Raw genomic sequence first — 16814 nt, 5'->3', positions numbered from 1 at the left:
AGCGGCGAGGTGGATGTGAGGGGAGGGGAGGCGCAGGGACCGGGGGGGGGAAAGCGGGGGCGAGTGGGAGATGGGATCGAGGAGGCGAGGGAGTGGCGGCCTTATCTCCTCCCGGCGTCGGTGCCGGCGAGGCGGTCGGGCGGGGACGCGCCCCTGTTCCGACCCGGGTCGGGGGAACAGGGAAGGGAGACGAGGCAGAGGGGCCGGGCCGGCTGTTGGCTAGCTGGGCCAGGTGGGCCTGTGAGCTGGGCCTCCTGGTCCAGTGGGGGGGTCTTTTCTTTTTGTTTTATTTTCACTCTTTTCTTTCTTTTTATTTATTTTCTTTTCTGTTTTATTTCATTTAAAAATATTTAGGCACTTTCTAAATTTTTTTTCTCCACACTAATTACCAGTGCAATATTTGGCACCCACCGAACATTTTTGTTTCAAGGTTTGAAAACTTTTGTAGTTTGCCATATTTTGAATTGATTTTTGAATCGGTTTTGAACTAACGAAAGATTAGCAACAGTAATGGAGGTGACGTGGCATCATTAGCAGAGTTTTACTATCGCTTAATTATCCGGGCATTACAATCTCTAACAATCACTATTGGAAGTTCTCAACTACCTCTTCCTACTGCCAAAAATAAATATGATATACTTATTGTTGGGGACATGCATATCCCTGTTGCGATAACATAGTGTTTTGCATAAGTTCTTCGGTTTCATGCTAATCAAAGGTAGTTGTTAATAAGACTTGATCAACCTTATTAATGGATCACTTTTCGGAGGCATGAAGTTGATGAATTTAGTAAGCACTACCTTCTGTCCTTACTTCTTATTTTCTGTTTTTCTTAGTTAAATAAAATAAAATGCCATGTTTTGTCTGTTTTCTGAATTTCTCGTGCAACAAAAAATGACCTAAAAATAAAAGTTCTCAGAATGCCCTGAAAATTTAATACGATTTTTTTCTAAATTTTTGATGCAAATAACATCAGGGGGTGCACCAGGTGGGCACAACCCACCTAGACGCGCCAGCAGCCCCAGGGGCGCCCTAGTGGTTTGTGGTCCCCATATGGGCCCACGCACTTATCTCTTTAGCCCATGTCATCACCTACCTCTAGAAAAAATTCACCATTGCTCTCTCCCCCTGTTCTTGCTCTCAAACCCGCGGATTTTGATCTCTTTGCTTGAAGCTCCGTTCCGAAACTGTTTGGGGGGATTGCTACTTGGTATGTGACTCCTCTATTGGTCCAATTAGTTTTTGCTTTAGTGGTTTATATTTTAAATAATTAGCTACTCTTGGTGCTGCTGTACATGAGCTTGCATGTTGAATTCTTAGAGTTCTAAGTAGTTTGAATGCTTGATATGGCCTCTATGCATCCCTATGAGTAGTTTGTATTAATCTTGTGAAGTTTTGTTGAAAAAAAATCCGTGACCCCAATTTTTTTTAGAAAATTGTTCGAATATATTATGAACTTCTTTGGAATGAGTTCTTCGAGGCAGAGGTCCTCGAAGGCATCTTTAGTAGCAGCTCCGTTCGCCGGTCTTATGTTGAACCAAGTGAAAATTCTATACGAGATGCCGCAACTAAATCATGTATATGGCCGTGCAGCAATTTCATGACCATGGCCGGCAATTAAGGAAGAATTTGATCAATATATCCACAACGCCGAGCACGGTCCCTACATCGAAGATAAGTGCAACCAACATCTCAGCCTCATCAAATCGTTCACCAAAGAATTTAAATTCCATCCTCGTGAGTCTAGAGTGTCATTTAAACTGTATGACAATCCATTCACTTTACCTCTAGAGACATTTTCTAACTACTGCAAAATTCCATTTTGGGGTTCGCTGGACGAACCACCAAGATCGGAGTATGAGATATTCTTGACTAGCCTTTGCTATGGTGAGACTAGAGGGGTGACGCAAGGTAGAATAAAGAGCATTCATTTTCCCATTCAATACTTGGCTCCATTCAATGGAAAATGCATTGTAGGCAAACAAGATTGTAGTACACTTTGTGCTCCTGACTTGAGCCTCATATGCACCGCTCTCACTGGTGTCAAATGTCATAACCTTGGAGCGATTGTTGCACGTAGGTTGCGACACAACACTCGTAGTGGATAATTTTGTGGTGGAATTTATGCCACACGTTTAGCTAGGGAGCTGGGTGTTTCACCTTGGCCTTATGACCCTATCCTACCCACGCAGTACTTAGACTTTGACGCCATGAAACGCCATAAGTTCCTTAGTGGTGAAGCCCATAATTATACATATAACCTGCTGTTCAATAAAAAGTCCATTGTGGACACCTTATTGCATGCGCCTGCTCACTTTGATGTTCACAACAAAGGAATATATTATGTTCTTGAGAGCGAGGCTCGAGCGCATAACCCGGAGGTTGTGGCTGATCGGCGGGCTGAGGTGGCTGCACCTAGAGCCTCCATGAGCAATCACTCCGATTACTACGCATGCTACTGATGGTGATTTCCAAGCTAGGCCAAAAGCCTAAGCTTGGGGGAGTACGTATTTCCACCGACATTACATTCATATTCACACATTTCATTCCAGCTGTCGGTGTCCACACTTTTTCATTGTATCATTCATGTTAGATTTGTTTTCTCGCTTTCTTCTTGTGTGTTTGAAAAACTTTGAGAGAATCCAAAAAAGAAGTTTCTTGTTTCTTTTTTATTTTTCTTTCCAACTTAGTTAGTTGTAGTATTAAAAAGGAAACCCAAAAAGATTTTCTTGTTCTTATTTTTGGGAGCTCTCCCGTGTAAATAGTTTTTCTTGTCTTTATTTTTCCTTTTTATTTGCTTTCTTCCAGAAAATCCAACAAACTCCAAAAATATTTCAGTGTGTTTCTCTGAATTTCTTTTCTGTTTATTGAGTCATACCAAGGAGAAGACTACGATGAAATTGTTGAGTGGCTCTCATATGCATTATCGTTGGTCTAACAAAGAGCCCAAATTACCTTGTCTTCTCCTTTGAATAAAATGTTTGCAGATTCTAGCTTAGTCCACGACACTCTTGCACTATTATTATTTTCATATCATTCCGCCATGCAAGTGAAAGGCAATATTGACGATATTTGATGAACTGGTTGTGGTAGGGAGAAACGGGTATGAACTCAACTTGTTCTGTTTTTGTAAATATGTTTAACCTAGTATCCATGATTTGGCCTATTATGATTAAACATGGTTGCAATGACCCTTAGAGATTATAGTTTCTCATGCCATGCTTAAGTAGCTAGGAGTGGATAATGATTTATCTTGGATGTCAACATTGCGTTAAAATGATTGTGATGTAGTATGATGATATGGTATCCTCCTCTAAATGTTCGAGTGGCTTGACTTGGCACATGTTCATACATGTAGTTGAATCAAAACCAACATAGCCTCTATGATATTTATGTTCATGGTGTTCATATCCTACTCATGCTAGTATCCAATGTTACTTTGCATAATGCATGTTCATGACCATTTTCGCTCTCTAGCTGACCGCTTCTCAACCTATTTGCTAGCATTTGCCTGTACTAAGCGGGAATGCTGCTTGCGCATCAAAATCCTGAAACCCAAGTTATTCCATATGAGTCCACTATACCTACTTATATGTGGTATTACCCTGCCGTCCTAAGTATATTTGCATGTGCCACCTCTAAAAACTTCAAATAAATATCCTTTTTGTGTGCCTGGATTATTCATAGAGTGACAGGAGGTAGTCAGTATCTTCCATGCTAAGCGGGTTATTCTCATGATGAGTGTTTATTCACTCATCCTTGCATGAGAGGGGCGGTAATAGGGATTCCCAGTCCCGAATTCAAATTGCAAATAATTAAACAAAACTCCCCCAGGATTGTTGTTGGTATGGACAGTACCCGTGGATTTTAGCCGTGGAGTGTGTTTGCTGGTGGAGGGGGAGTAAACCTTTACTTTTATCGCTTGGGAACCGCCACTAATGTGTTTAGCATGAAAGATACCAATAACTAATGGTCGCGAAGTATACAAGAAGGGTGCATTTCTCAAAATTTCATTTACCTCTGTTTTAAAAACTTGAGCTCTGGCACCGTGTCGGTGCAACAAACCCTGGGTCCGTTGCCCAGACTATGCACAGCACGGGAGCAAGATTACAACACCAAGATCAGGCCAAAGTACAAGAGATCAAGATCTTCAAAGGACCAACGTGCAGATCAAGAAGACCAAGACCAAGCCAGAGAAGTAAGAAACCGCCAGGAGAAAAACCTCCCTTGCCGGGCAGGCGAACCTCGCGAGGACAGGGTCACCCCCGGAAGAAAACCTCCAAGACGCCCCGACAGGTTCTGATGGGACTCGCGGAGGCGGAGCCACCTCACCAAACCACTTCACCACAACACACGCCGTCGATCAGTGCGGTGTCAAGCCGCAAAGTGACTAAGTGGCAGCCATTTGCCACATGGCGGCCTCTTTCTACAGGAAATACCTACAGACGACACCCGTCCTGCGACGTGTCAAGCGAGCAGGCGCGAAGTTGGCAAAACAGCCCGGCAAGGCTTGCGGGGCAAGCGACGATGTGACTTTGAGCAGTGCATTTAATGCGCTCTGTCAGCCTACAGAGTTAGGTATGATAGAACTATTTGCTATCTTATCAGTGCATAATGACTAATTTGCCACTATGGTGACCCCTTAGTCTATAAAAGGAGGCCCGAGGCAACCTTAGAAAGGGTGGGACCCTGAGTTAGCAAATCCACCCCCTCACATCTCATACGCACGTAGCCGTTTTCGCCCTGAGGCAACCCTGTCGGGCAAAAGGGCTAAGACCACCACCATTTTTCCACCATCAATCCACCAAAGCAGGAGTTGGGTTTTATGCCTCACGGCGGCCTGAACGTGGGTAAAACTACCCGTGTGATCTCCGCCGTGCTGTCCCACGCTCCTCTGCTCTTTGTGCAATGTGCCATCCCCCGCCGAACCAGCACGGGACCTTTGGTCCCACAGGTGGCCGTGGTTTCCCGCGACATCTTTGGAGCGCCAGGTAGGGGGATCACTTGCGCGAACCTGGAAGCGTGAGCAGCGCGTCATCTTCATCGACATGTTCATCTTCGACGGTGCCATCGACCATGGCGCCTAAGAAGAAACATGGTGCTTCAGCTCACCCGTCCACCTCGAAGTCTCTGCCGCCCGCAGCCACCAATGCTACAGGGGATGCGGAGGCGCACGAGGATGTGGACGCTGTTGGGGATGTGTCCAGAGCAGGCGGCGCCGTCACCACCTCCCCCGCGGCCGAAGCAGGATCAGGAGACACCGGAGGAGAGCAGCATCAGCAACATCCCGGTGGCCATGCTCCACGAGGTACGGGGTGAAGGGGTTATTCCATCCACACCCCTTCCTCTCGCCGACGGGCACAGCCACGGTGGTGGCGCCCGGTCCGGGGCGAATCGCCGCCCCCGCCACGGGCGCGGCCACAGCGTGTGCACCTCCCCCGGAGCGAGTCGACCAGGTCACTGTGCCCAACGGAGCCGCTAGCCCTCAAGCGCTTTCGCCACGTCACCATGCCATCCAAATGGCCGCCTCGCAACAGCGAGGATGTGGTGTTGTCGCTGCTGGCACCTTCAGAAGCCGAGCGACGGTGCGGTCCACATCATCATCACCCATACCAAGCACTGCTACATAGGCCATGGCGCGGGCTCAGCTGCTACTAAGGTTTCCGCCGCCGGCCGAGCAGATGGACGAGTGGCGTGCCACCATCCAAAGTCTGCTCGGTTTCGCCGAGGCTGGGGGCTCACAACGAGCTGGCCCGCCACGACCTCCCCAAGCGACGACAACGGCTCGCGCTGCTGGTCGTACGAAAGGGGTCACCCCCACAGTACAGTCCCCACCATGGCAACTAGTGTGAGCGCAGCAGAATCAAGAACCTGATGATGTCTCGATGGCATCTTATAACCCTCGAGCATGTCCATGCCAACGGCGAGCCCCGGAGGACAGGCGTTGGGGAGACGTGATACGTCTCCAATGCATCTATAATTTTTGATTGTTCCATGCTATTATATTATATGTTTTGGATCTTTAATATGCTATTTTATATGATTTTTGGGACTAATCTATTAACCTAGAGCCCAGTGCCAGTTTCTGTTTTTCCTTGTTTTAAAGATTCACAGAAAAGGAATACCAAACGGAGTCCAAACGGAATAAAACTTTCGCAATGATTTTTCTTGGACTAGAAGACACCCTGGTGACTTGGAGTGCAAGTCAGAAGAGCCACGAGGCGGCTACAAGGGTGGAGGGCGCGCCCAGGGGGTAGGGCACGCCCCCCAACCTTGTGGGCCCCTTGATGACCCCCTGACCTAGATCTTCCTCCTATATATACTCTTATACCCCAAAAACCTCCAGGGGAGCCACGAAACCACTTCTCCACCGCCGCAACCTTCTGTACCCGTGAGATTCCATCTTGGGGCCTTTTTCGGCATCCTGCCGGAGGGGGATTCGATCACGGAGGGCTTCTACATCAACACCATTGCCTCGCCGATGATGCGTGAGTAGTTTACCTCAGACCTACGGGTCCATAGCTAGTAGCTAGATGGCTTCTTCTCTCTCTTTGATTCTCAATAAAAAGTTCTCCTCGATGTTCTTGGAGATCTATTTGATGTAATACTCTTTTGCGGTGTGTTTGCCGAGATCCGATGAATTGTGGATTTATGATCAGCTTATCTATGAATATTATTCGAATCTCCTCTGAATTCTTATATGCATGATTTGATATCTTTGCAAGTCTCTTCGAACTATCGATTTGGTTTGGCCAACTAGAATGGTTTTTCTTGCAACGGGAGAAGTGTTTAGCTTTGGGTTCAATCTTGCGGTGTCCTTTCCCAGTGACAGTAGGGGCAGCAAGGCACATATTGTATTCTTGCCATCGAGGATAAAAAAGATGGGGTTTTCATCATATTGCTTGAGTTAATTCCTCTACATCATGTCATCTTGCTTAAGGCGTTACTCCGTTCTTTACGAACTTAATACTCTAGATGCATGCTGGATAGCGGACGATGTGTGGAGTAATAGTAGTAGATGCAGAATCATTTCGGTCTACTTGACACGGACGTGATGCCTATATTCATGATCATTGCCTTAGATATCGTCATAACTTTGCGCTTTTCTATCAATTGCTCGACAGTAATTTGTTACCCACCGTAATAATTTCTATCTTGAGAGAAGCCTTTAGTGAAACCTATGGCCCCCGGGTCTATTTTCCATCATATAAGTTTCCGATCTAAAATTTTAGTTTCCGATTTACTTTCTTTGCAATCTTTTACTTTCCGTTCCATAAACCAAAAATACCAAAAATATTACTTTACCGTTTATCCATCACTATCAGATCTCACGTTGCAAATAACCGTGTAGGGATGGACAACCCCTTTATCGCGTTGGGTGCAAGGTTGGTGTTTGTTTGTGCAGGTATTCGGTGGCTTGCGCATTGTCTCCTACTGGATTCATACCTTGGTTCTCAAAACTAAGGGAAATACTTACGCTACTTTGCTGGATCACCCTTTCATCTTCAAGGGAAAAACCAATGCAAGCTCAAGAGGTACCAAGATGCGCGCGTAGTCATTGAGCGACACCGCGACGACCACCGTCGGACCAATGGGTGCGATGGTCTCGACGTTGACGAGCCTGCACTCGATGTTGGCGGGTGCCTACCTTTCGTGGTTGGATGCCCTGCCTTTACTCGTGAGCTGCGGCAAGTCCATTGGCCGTCCGTTCGCACGTTCAAGCCAAAGATACTCGAGAAGTATGATGTGAGGCTAACCCGGCAGAGTTTCTGAGCATCTACACCATTGTTGTTCAAGCTGTCGGGGGAAGAGATGAGAAGGTGTTTGCCAACTACTTACCTTTGGCACTCAAGTCCAATGTGAGGTCTTGGCTGATGAACCTGCCAGAGAACTCCATCTCGTCATGGGCTGACCTGTGCCATGAGTTCATTGGCGGCTTCACTGGCAGCCATCAAGAACCAGGGCAGCCCAGCGACTTGCAGCTTCTCCAGTAGAAAGAAGGAGAGACTCTCCGAAAGTACTTGCAGAGATTCAACAAAGTCCACAAGAACATCCCAAATATCCAGCCAGCAGCTGTGATAGCTGCCTTCCAATCCAATGTGCGCAACCGCATGATTCGTTCCAAGATGAACGTGCGGTTGCCCAAGACTGTGAAGGAGCTTTACACCTTGGTGGAAAAGTGTGCTCGGATGGAGGAGGGAAGGAAACTCCCCGAAGAAGAGGATTGCATCAACGTCGACTCAGAGGATGACGACGAATCCACCAGTCAGAAGAAGAGCAAGAAGCGCAGCAAGAGGTGCAACGATAAGGCAGTGATGACTGTCGAAGGATCGGGCACACTTAGTACCGGCAAGAAGGCTAGAGCCGAAGCCCCCGGCAAGGAAGCTGTCGTGTGCGCTGATTGCCGAGAGGCTGCGGCTGTCGAGAAGGCTGGGAAAGGTGATGGGCCGTACTACAAGATTCATTGGACCAAGGGCCACGATCTTCAAGAGTGTCATCAAGTTGAGCAGCTTGTCAAGAGGCAGAGAGCAGAATATGAGAAGCGTGATAAGGAAAAAGGTCAGAATGCAGCTGGCGGGAAGGGTCGAGGTGGTGAAGCATATCGCCCCGGCAAACCCTTCTGGAACCAAGGAAAACCCGCCAGGGGTCGAGAGAAGGAAGCTTGCAATGATGAGAGTGATGGAGGGGATGAAGAGGAAACCAGGGAGTAGGAGTTCCAAAAGGCCACTGACGCCCTGTGCATTGACGGGGGTGCATCCCTGCACTCCTCTCACCGCCAACTCAAATGGTGGGCACGTGAGGTCAATGCCATGGAGCCAACGGCAGAAGCTCGAAAGCCGCTCAAATGGTCACGCACGACCATCATCTTTGACGAAGAGGACCATCCTGACCGTACTACTACGGTAGGATGTTTGCCATTGTTGGTCTCTCCAACAATTCCCAACCTCAAGGTCACAAAGCTGTTGGTTGACGGCAGGGCCGGGTTGAATCTGATTTCCCCAAAGGTCATCGGCAAACTTCAGATAGCAGAGGAAGAGCTAAAGGTCACGTGCACGTTTCAAAGAGTTAATCCCGGCAGGAGTCATCCTAAGGGAAAGATCATGTTGTTAGTGACATTTGGGGGAGAGCTGAACTATCGTACTGAAAAGATTGTGTTTGATGTGGTCGACCTCCCCCTGCCGTACAATGGGATCCTTGGACGCCCAGCCCTGGCTAAATTCATGGCGGCATCCCACTATGCCTACAACACCTTGAAGATGCCTGGGCCGGTAGGAGTCATTTCCGTGCCATCAGATGAGAAGGACGCAATCATTTGCGTGGATAAGATGTACCAGGACGCAGTCGCAGCAGAGGCAAGGGCAGCAGCAGTTCCTGCTAAGGAGAATAGAGGAAAGAAGAAGGATAGCAGGGACACTAGCAAGGAATTCGGGAAGCGTACCTCTTCGGAGTATGCTACGCCTGTTGATGAATTGCCGGAGAGTTCCAACAACAAGAGATCCAAGGTTGCTGCACGGCAAGTGAAGAAGGTCCCGGCAGGGCTGGCTGGCGTTGATGGTACCTTTACTATCAGTGCCACCCTTGATGACAAATAGGAAAGCGCGCTTGTTGCCTTCCTCGGGCGAATATCGATGTGTTTGCCTGGCAACCATCCAATATCCCCGGTGTTCCCAGGGAGGTAATCGAGCACCACCTTGTTGTCTGCCCACATGCCCGACCTGTCAAGCAGAAAGTTCGGAAGCAGGCCTGGGAGAGGCAGCAGTTTATTGGAGAGGAGATTAAGAAGCTTGAGGCAACTGGTTTGGTCAGAGGAGTGCTACATCCAACATGGTTAGCAAACCCAGTGGTCGTTCACAAGGCTAAAGGGAAATGCAGGCTTTGCATAGATTTCACAGATCTCAACAAGGCTTGCCCGAAGGACCCATTTCCCTTGCAGCGCATCGATCAGATTGTGGATTCCACTTCAGGCTGCGATTTGTTCCCCTTTTTGGATGCATATTCCGGATATCATCAAATCTTCATGTCCAAAGAAGATGAAGAGAAGACCTCGTTCATCACCCCATGTGGTACGTACTGCTTTGTCCACATGCCATTCGGATTAAAGAGTGTCGGGTCTACTTTTGCTAGAGCAGTCTAGATTGGTTTTGAGTCACAGTTGCACAGAAACATTGAGGCTTATATGGACAATATTGTGGTAAAGACCAAGGATAGAGAAACACTCATCCAGGATTTGGAGGAGACATTTGCTAATTTGGGCAAGATCAACTTGAAGCTCAACCCGGAGAAGTGTGTGTTTGGCGTTCCCTCCGGCAAGCTACTTGGGTTCTTTGTATTCCATCAGGGGATCGAAGCCAACCTTGACAAGATTAAAGCTATCGAGAAGATCCAGGCGCCCAGGAGAGTCAAGGATGTGAGGCGTCTGGAAAGGTGCGTTGCCGCGCTAAGCAGATTCATTTCCAAGTCTACCGAGCGCGCCCTACCGTTCTTCAAAATCTTGAAGAAGGCAGGGCCCATGAAGTGGACCCCAGAAGCAGAGACAGCTTGGTTGAAGGCCTACTTATCCTCTGTGCCCACCTTGGTTGCCCCCAACCCACAAGAGCCGTTGCTGCTATACTTGGCGGCAAACAATCAAGTGGTTAGTGCAGCCTTAGTGGCACAGCGGGAAGTGGAAGAAGCAGAAAGTGAGCAAGGCCCGGCAGAGCCAAATAAGGGTCAGGACAGAAATGAGCACAGCAGCGAGGGCGACCCCAAGGACACGACAAAGAAGGAAGTGGTGCAGCGCCCAGTGTAGTTTGTCAGTTCCCTGCTACAAGGAGCTCGATCGAGGTACTCTGCTGTGCAAATATTGATCTTTGGTCTCATAATGGCCTCAAGGAAAACAGCGCCACTACTTCCAAGCACATGAGATCACGGTTGTCACTCGCTTCCCGTTGCAAAGGATACTCCGAAACCCTGAGGCTACCAGCAGAATAGTGGACTGGGCTTTGGAGTTATCCAGCTTTGGCCTGAAGTTTGAGAGCACATCAACAATTCAGAGGAGGGCATTGGCAGAGTTTATTGCAGAATGGATGCCAACCCCTGATGAGGAAGTGCTGGAAACAGTGATCCCCGACAAGGAAGTGCCCCAAGAATGGATCATGTATTTCAATGGTGCCTTTTCCCTACATGGTGCAGGGGCTGGCGTGCTTCCCGTTGCCCCCTCTGGGCAGCACTTGAAATAAGTCGTCCAGATGCACTTTGCCCGGGAAGAGGCGACCAACAATACAATAGAGTATGAAGGGCCCCTTGCCGGGCTCAGGATTGCCGTAGAATTGGGAATCAAGAAGCTGATCATTCCAGGAGATTCACAGCTTGTGGTGAGACAAGTCAACAAGGATTACCAAAGTCCATTGATGGAGGCATACGTTGAGGAAGTGAGAAGATTGGAGGAGCACTTTGACAGATTGCAAACAGAGCACGTACCCCGTGTAGAAAATAGCATAGCTGATCATCTGTCAAAGTGTGCGCGGCAGAAGCTTCCCGTGGAACCAGGAACTTTTGTCCTCCATCTTACTCAGCCCTCCGTATCCCCAGCAACAATGGCCCAGAAAAGGAGAAAGATGGACTCCAGTAAGCCTCTCCCGGTAGAGCCTCCCAGGGCTCCTGGTAGGGACCCTGCGGGAAACAACTCCCCATCACTTACCGGACCGCACTCTCCAGCTGGGCCTACAGTCCCTACGAACGGGGAGCGTGCCCCCGCAGTTGAGGAGGTGCCGCTAGTCCTTGTGGCCGAGCCCCAGGCTCCAACTTGGGCAAGGCACATAGTCCATTTTCTCCAAACCTGAGAACTTCCCGATGAGCAAGATGAAGCTAAAAGAGTAGCCCGGAGGGCCAGTATGTATCAGTTTGTCGATGACACTCTATACAGAAGGAGGCCCAACGGTGTGAAATTGAAGTGCATCTGCCGAGAAGAAGGAAAGGAACTGCTGGCTGAGATACATAAAGGCATGTGCGGCTCCCACATTGGATCAAGGGCATTAGTTGGGAAAGCATTCCGGCAAGGATTCTATTGGCCCACAGCCCTCAAAGATGCGGTTGAGCTAGTCGCCAAATGTGAAGCCTGCCAGTTCCATTCCAAAAACATCCACCTGCCTACACAAGCTCTTCAGACAATCCCTTTGTCATGGTCATTTTCGGTCTAGGGCTCGATATTCTCGGCCCTTTCCCCCGAGCTGCTGGGGGCTTTGAATTCTTGTTCGTTGCTATCGACAAGTTTACAAAGTGGCCGGAAGTAGCTGCCATGAGAAAGGAAACTGCTCAGTCAGCTATCAAGTTCTTGAAAGAATTGGTGTGTCGTTTTGGAGTCCCGGCAAGGATCATTACCGACAACGGCACCCAGTTCACGAGCCGCGCCTTCATGCAATATGTTCATGCCCTCGGAAGCAAGATCTCATTTGCCTCTGTCACGCATCCCAGTAGCAATGGGCAAGCTGAGAGGGCGAACGCTGAAGTGCTGCGAGGACTCAAGACAAGAACCTTTTATACGCTGCAGAAGCACGGCATGCGGTGGATCAATGAGCTGCCGGTAGTTCTCTGGTCCCTCAGAACGACACCAAATCGAGCTATCAGGTAGACTCCCTTCTCCCTAGTCGATGGGGCAGAAGCAGTTATCCCCACAGAACTCATTTAAGGGTCACCTCGAGTGCTTGACTACGATGAAGTAGTGCAAGATCAGTACCGGCGTGACGACACTGTGCTACTCGAGGAGAACCGTCTCCAGGCTGCTATGCGTGCTGCACACTATCAGCAAGCCCTGCATCGCTACCACAGCTGCAGGGTTCATGGACGGTGTTTTGAGGAAGGTGACCTTGTCCTTAGGCGCGTTCAGTCCGCCAAGGGTACAAACAAGTTGACGCCAAAGTGGGAAGCCCCTTACTGGATAGTTCCAGTCACCAGACCTGGCACAGTCCGTCTGGAGACCAGAGATGGTATTCAATTGCAAAACTCATGGAATATTGAGCATCTCCGCAAGTTCTACCCGTAAGGCGTGGCTGTTGAGCCCTGCCTGGCAGCCACCCTTTTGTACAGGCCTTGCCTCAGTTGCATGTAACCCCTTGTACAAAGTTAGGCGCAGACCGTGAGAAACAGAGAAATAAACGAAGTGTTGGGGGCCGCCGACAAGTTGCATGCATAAGCATTTCAAGAGCATGGCATAAGCATTTCATGAGCATTGCATATGCATATAGATAAGGTCGCATCTTGCATCATTTCCATCTGCATAAGACTGCAAGTTCCTGCCGTGAGCTTAGCCTCTACAAGGAGCTGGAAAGATGAACCATCACTGCGATCTCCGGCAAGCCAAACAGGTAAGTTCTACCTCTTGTCCATAAGTGTTATGTAAGCTGAAACTTGTGCATGAGAAAACCTCGCCGCTCTTTGAAACTTAGGTGCCCCATCCCTGAACTCGAATGTTGCTTCGACAAGGATGGTCCCAGTGGCCTTTGGTGAAAAGAGATTGGTGGGGGGATAGTCCCTTTATTATGCTCGGTAGGCTCAGTCATTCGGCAACCAAATAAAAGGGTACCGGCAGGATAGCCTGCCGGGGGAAACTCGTTTATTTAAAGTAAAGAGGCATTCCACCTCTGCATGGACATATACATGCACGAGTTCCCAGCAAGGTTCATATTTTTCATTAATATGGTGATCAAACAAGTACAAACCTTACAGAACACAAACATGGACTCAAGAGATTACATTATTTGAACTAAAATTTGGCAAGTGCCTACAGATTTTAGATTGAAAAAAGATAAGTGCCCCGTGAACTCCTCTCCCTGTCCCTCTTGTCCCAGGTAGTGTGGTGGGAAGAGAAGAGGGAAGGAGGCGCGCACCTGCACAACGCCACCCCGATCCCGTCAGGGCCTGCCAAGCACAGCCTGACAAGATCGGGAGTGGCGAGGCTGCGAAGGAGGAAGACGGAAGGAGCACCTCAGCGGCCCCCTGGTCACCGCTTCCAGGACCAGTCAAATGGCTCCAGCACAGGCACCGGCAGAGAAGGACGTCAGGGCCCAGCTGGAAGGCCACTGGAGGAAGCAAAAGCGCCAAGAGGGCAACCCTTTCCCCGGCAACTGATAAAACAGTGATGACGGTGCCGGGGAAGGGAGGGGAAAGAAAGAAAGACGAGGCAGCAGGTTGCCAGTACGAGACGAACGCGTCGATGCTATCGTACTCCGACTCGACCGCCCACCTCCCGCCCTCACCGTCTTCCCTGGCTTCTCATCAACACCGTCCCAGGGAAACGCCGACCTCACGGTCCGACGCCTCCCCTGAAGAGACGGCGAGCGACCAAGACGGCCAGGGAGCTCGGAGCGTGCCGCTCCCCACCTCGGCGGGCAGGAAGGCACGCCTCTCGTCAACATCAGCCCTAGGGCCTCCAAAAGGGGCAGTGCTAGGATTAGCAATGATCCCTAACCCTACCTCCCGGGTGAGCGTCGAAGACACCGAGAACCTGATCGCCAAGCCAACAAGCAGCAGCAGCCCGGGGCTAAATGCCGCATTACCCGATGGGCAACCGACCGTGGCAGAAGGGGCAAGCATTTCCCCACAATGGGGAAGCTTGATATCTCCCATGCCACGGGCGGCTTGTCCACCGCGTCTTCTCCAAGCATGGACCAGACTCACTTCCCAAGCGCCAACACAAACATTTGGCGGCACCAACCCCAGGCTAGAGCCCGGGGCCTGGCCCCAGGCTCTTCTCTTCAACATAACCAACAGGAGGAAGAAAATGGAGGAGAAGGGATGAAAAGATGGATGACTCCGCTCTCCCCTCGCCCCTCCTTTTATAGGCGGGCCGAGGAGGAGAACGGCTCCCTCGACGAGCGACCACCGCCCTCCTCCACCAATTCAAGAAAACAGGGCCCCCGCCTTGATGCTCTCCTTTACCACGCGCCTCCATTACCTACCCCGCGCGATGCATGCAGCATACGTGGCTAAGGATAAGGGCGTGGTGGGAAGAGTGAATTGGCAGTTTCTACTCCGTGCGCTAAAGTCATTCACGGGCCATTACAAGAGTGGCCCCACCACGATTAGCTTTACACGGCGCGCGAGAAAATTGGAAACTGGCTCAGGCTGAAGATTATTGAAGAAGCAAAGAAGACCTTGATATGTCTCCAACGTATCTACTTTTCCTCTTGTTTTGGACTCTAATTTCCATGATTTGAATGAAACTAACCCCGGACTGACGTTGTTTTCAACAGAACTACCATGGTGTTGTTTTTGTGCAGAAATAAAAGTTCTCGGAATGGAATGAAACTTTGCGAGGAATTTTCATATAATAAATAAGAATTTATGGAGTCAAGACCTGCCGGAGAGGGGCAGCTGGGTGGGCACAACTCACCAGGGCGCGCCATCCTCTCCTAGTGCGCCCAGGTGGGTTGTCCCCACCTGGTGGCCCCGCCGACCCTGAAACCGACGCTATAAAATCCTATTTTTCCAGAAAAAAAATCATGGAGAAAGAATTATTGCGATCCACGAGATGGAGCCGCCGTCACCTCTTGTTCTTCATCGGGAGGCCAGATCTGGAGTCCGTTTGGGGCTCTGGAGAGGGGGGTCTTCGTTCTTCATCATCACCAACCCTTCTCCATCGCCAATTCCATGATGCTCCCCATCGGGAGTGAGTAATTCCTTTGCAGGCTCGCTGGTTGGTGAGGAGTTGGATGAGATTCATCATGTAATCGAGTTAGTTTTGTTAGGGCTTGATCCCTAGTATCCACTATGTTCTAAGATTGATGTTGCTATGACTTTGCCATGCTTAATGCTTGTCACTTTGGGCCCGGGTGCCATGAACTCAGAGATAAACCGTTTATGTTATCACAATTATATCCATGTTCTAGATCCGATCTTGCAAGTTATAGTCACCTACTACATGTTATGATCCGGTAACCCCGGAGTGACAGAAACCGGGACTTCTCCCGGTGATGACCGTAGTTTGAGGAGTTCATGTATTCCCTATGTGTTAATGCTTTTTTCCGGTTCTCTATTAAAAGGAGGCCTTAATATCCCTTAGTTTCCAATATGGACCCCGCTGCCACGGGAGGGTAGGACAAAAGATGTCATGCAAGTTCTTTCCATAAGCACGTATGACTATTTATGGAATACATGCCTACATTATATTGACGAACTAGAGCTAGTGCCGTACCACCCTAGGTTATAACTGTCTCATGATGAATATCATCCAACAAGTCACCGATCCAATGCCTACGAATCTATCTTTTATTGTTTTGCTAAGTTACTACTTCTACACTTGCTACAAAATTACTGCTATCACTATTACCGTTACCGATACTGCTGTCACTATTATCAAAACTATCAAACTACTTTGCTATTATCACTTTGCTGCAGATAATTAATCTCCAGGTGTGGTTGAATTGACAACTCGGTTGCTAATACCTTCAAATATTCTTTGGCTCTCCTTGTGTCGAATCTATAAATTTGGGTTGAATACTCTACCCTCGAAAACTGTTGCGATCCCCTATACTTGTGGGTTATCAGACCTCAAGGGGCCAACCTCTTCCACACCCCTCCCTGTGCACTTGTTAGGCCCTACCCCGATAACGCTCGGCAGTGCGTTCGGGGCAGGCCCGGGGGTTTTTGTCGGTGCAACAAACCCTGGTTCCGTTGCCTAGACTGTGCCCAGGCACGGGAGCAAGATTACAGCACCAAGATCAGGCCAAAGTACAAGAGATCAAGGTCTTCAAAGGACCAACGTGCAGATCAAGAGGACCAAGACCAAGCCAGAGAAGTAAGAAACCACCAGGTGAAAAGCCTCCCTTGCCGGGTAG

The sequence above is a fragment of the Aegilops tauschii genome, chromosome 3 (genome assembly GCF_002575655.3).
Source record: "Aegilops tauschii subsp. strangulata cultivar AL8/78 chromosome 3, Aet v6.0, whole genome shotgun sequence".
Classification (NCBI taxonomy): domain Eukaryota; kingdom Viridiplantae; phylum Streptophyta; class Magnoliopsida; order Poales; family Poaceae; genus Aegilops; species Aegilops tauschii.
This window is presented reverse-complemented; position numbering follows the sequence as displayed.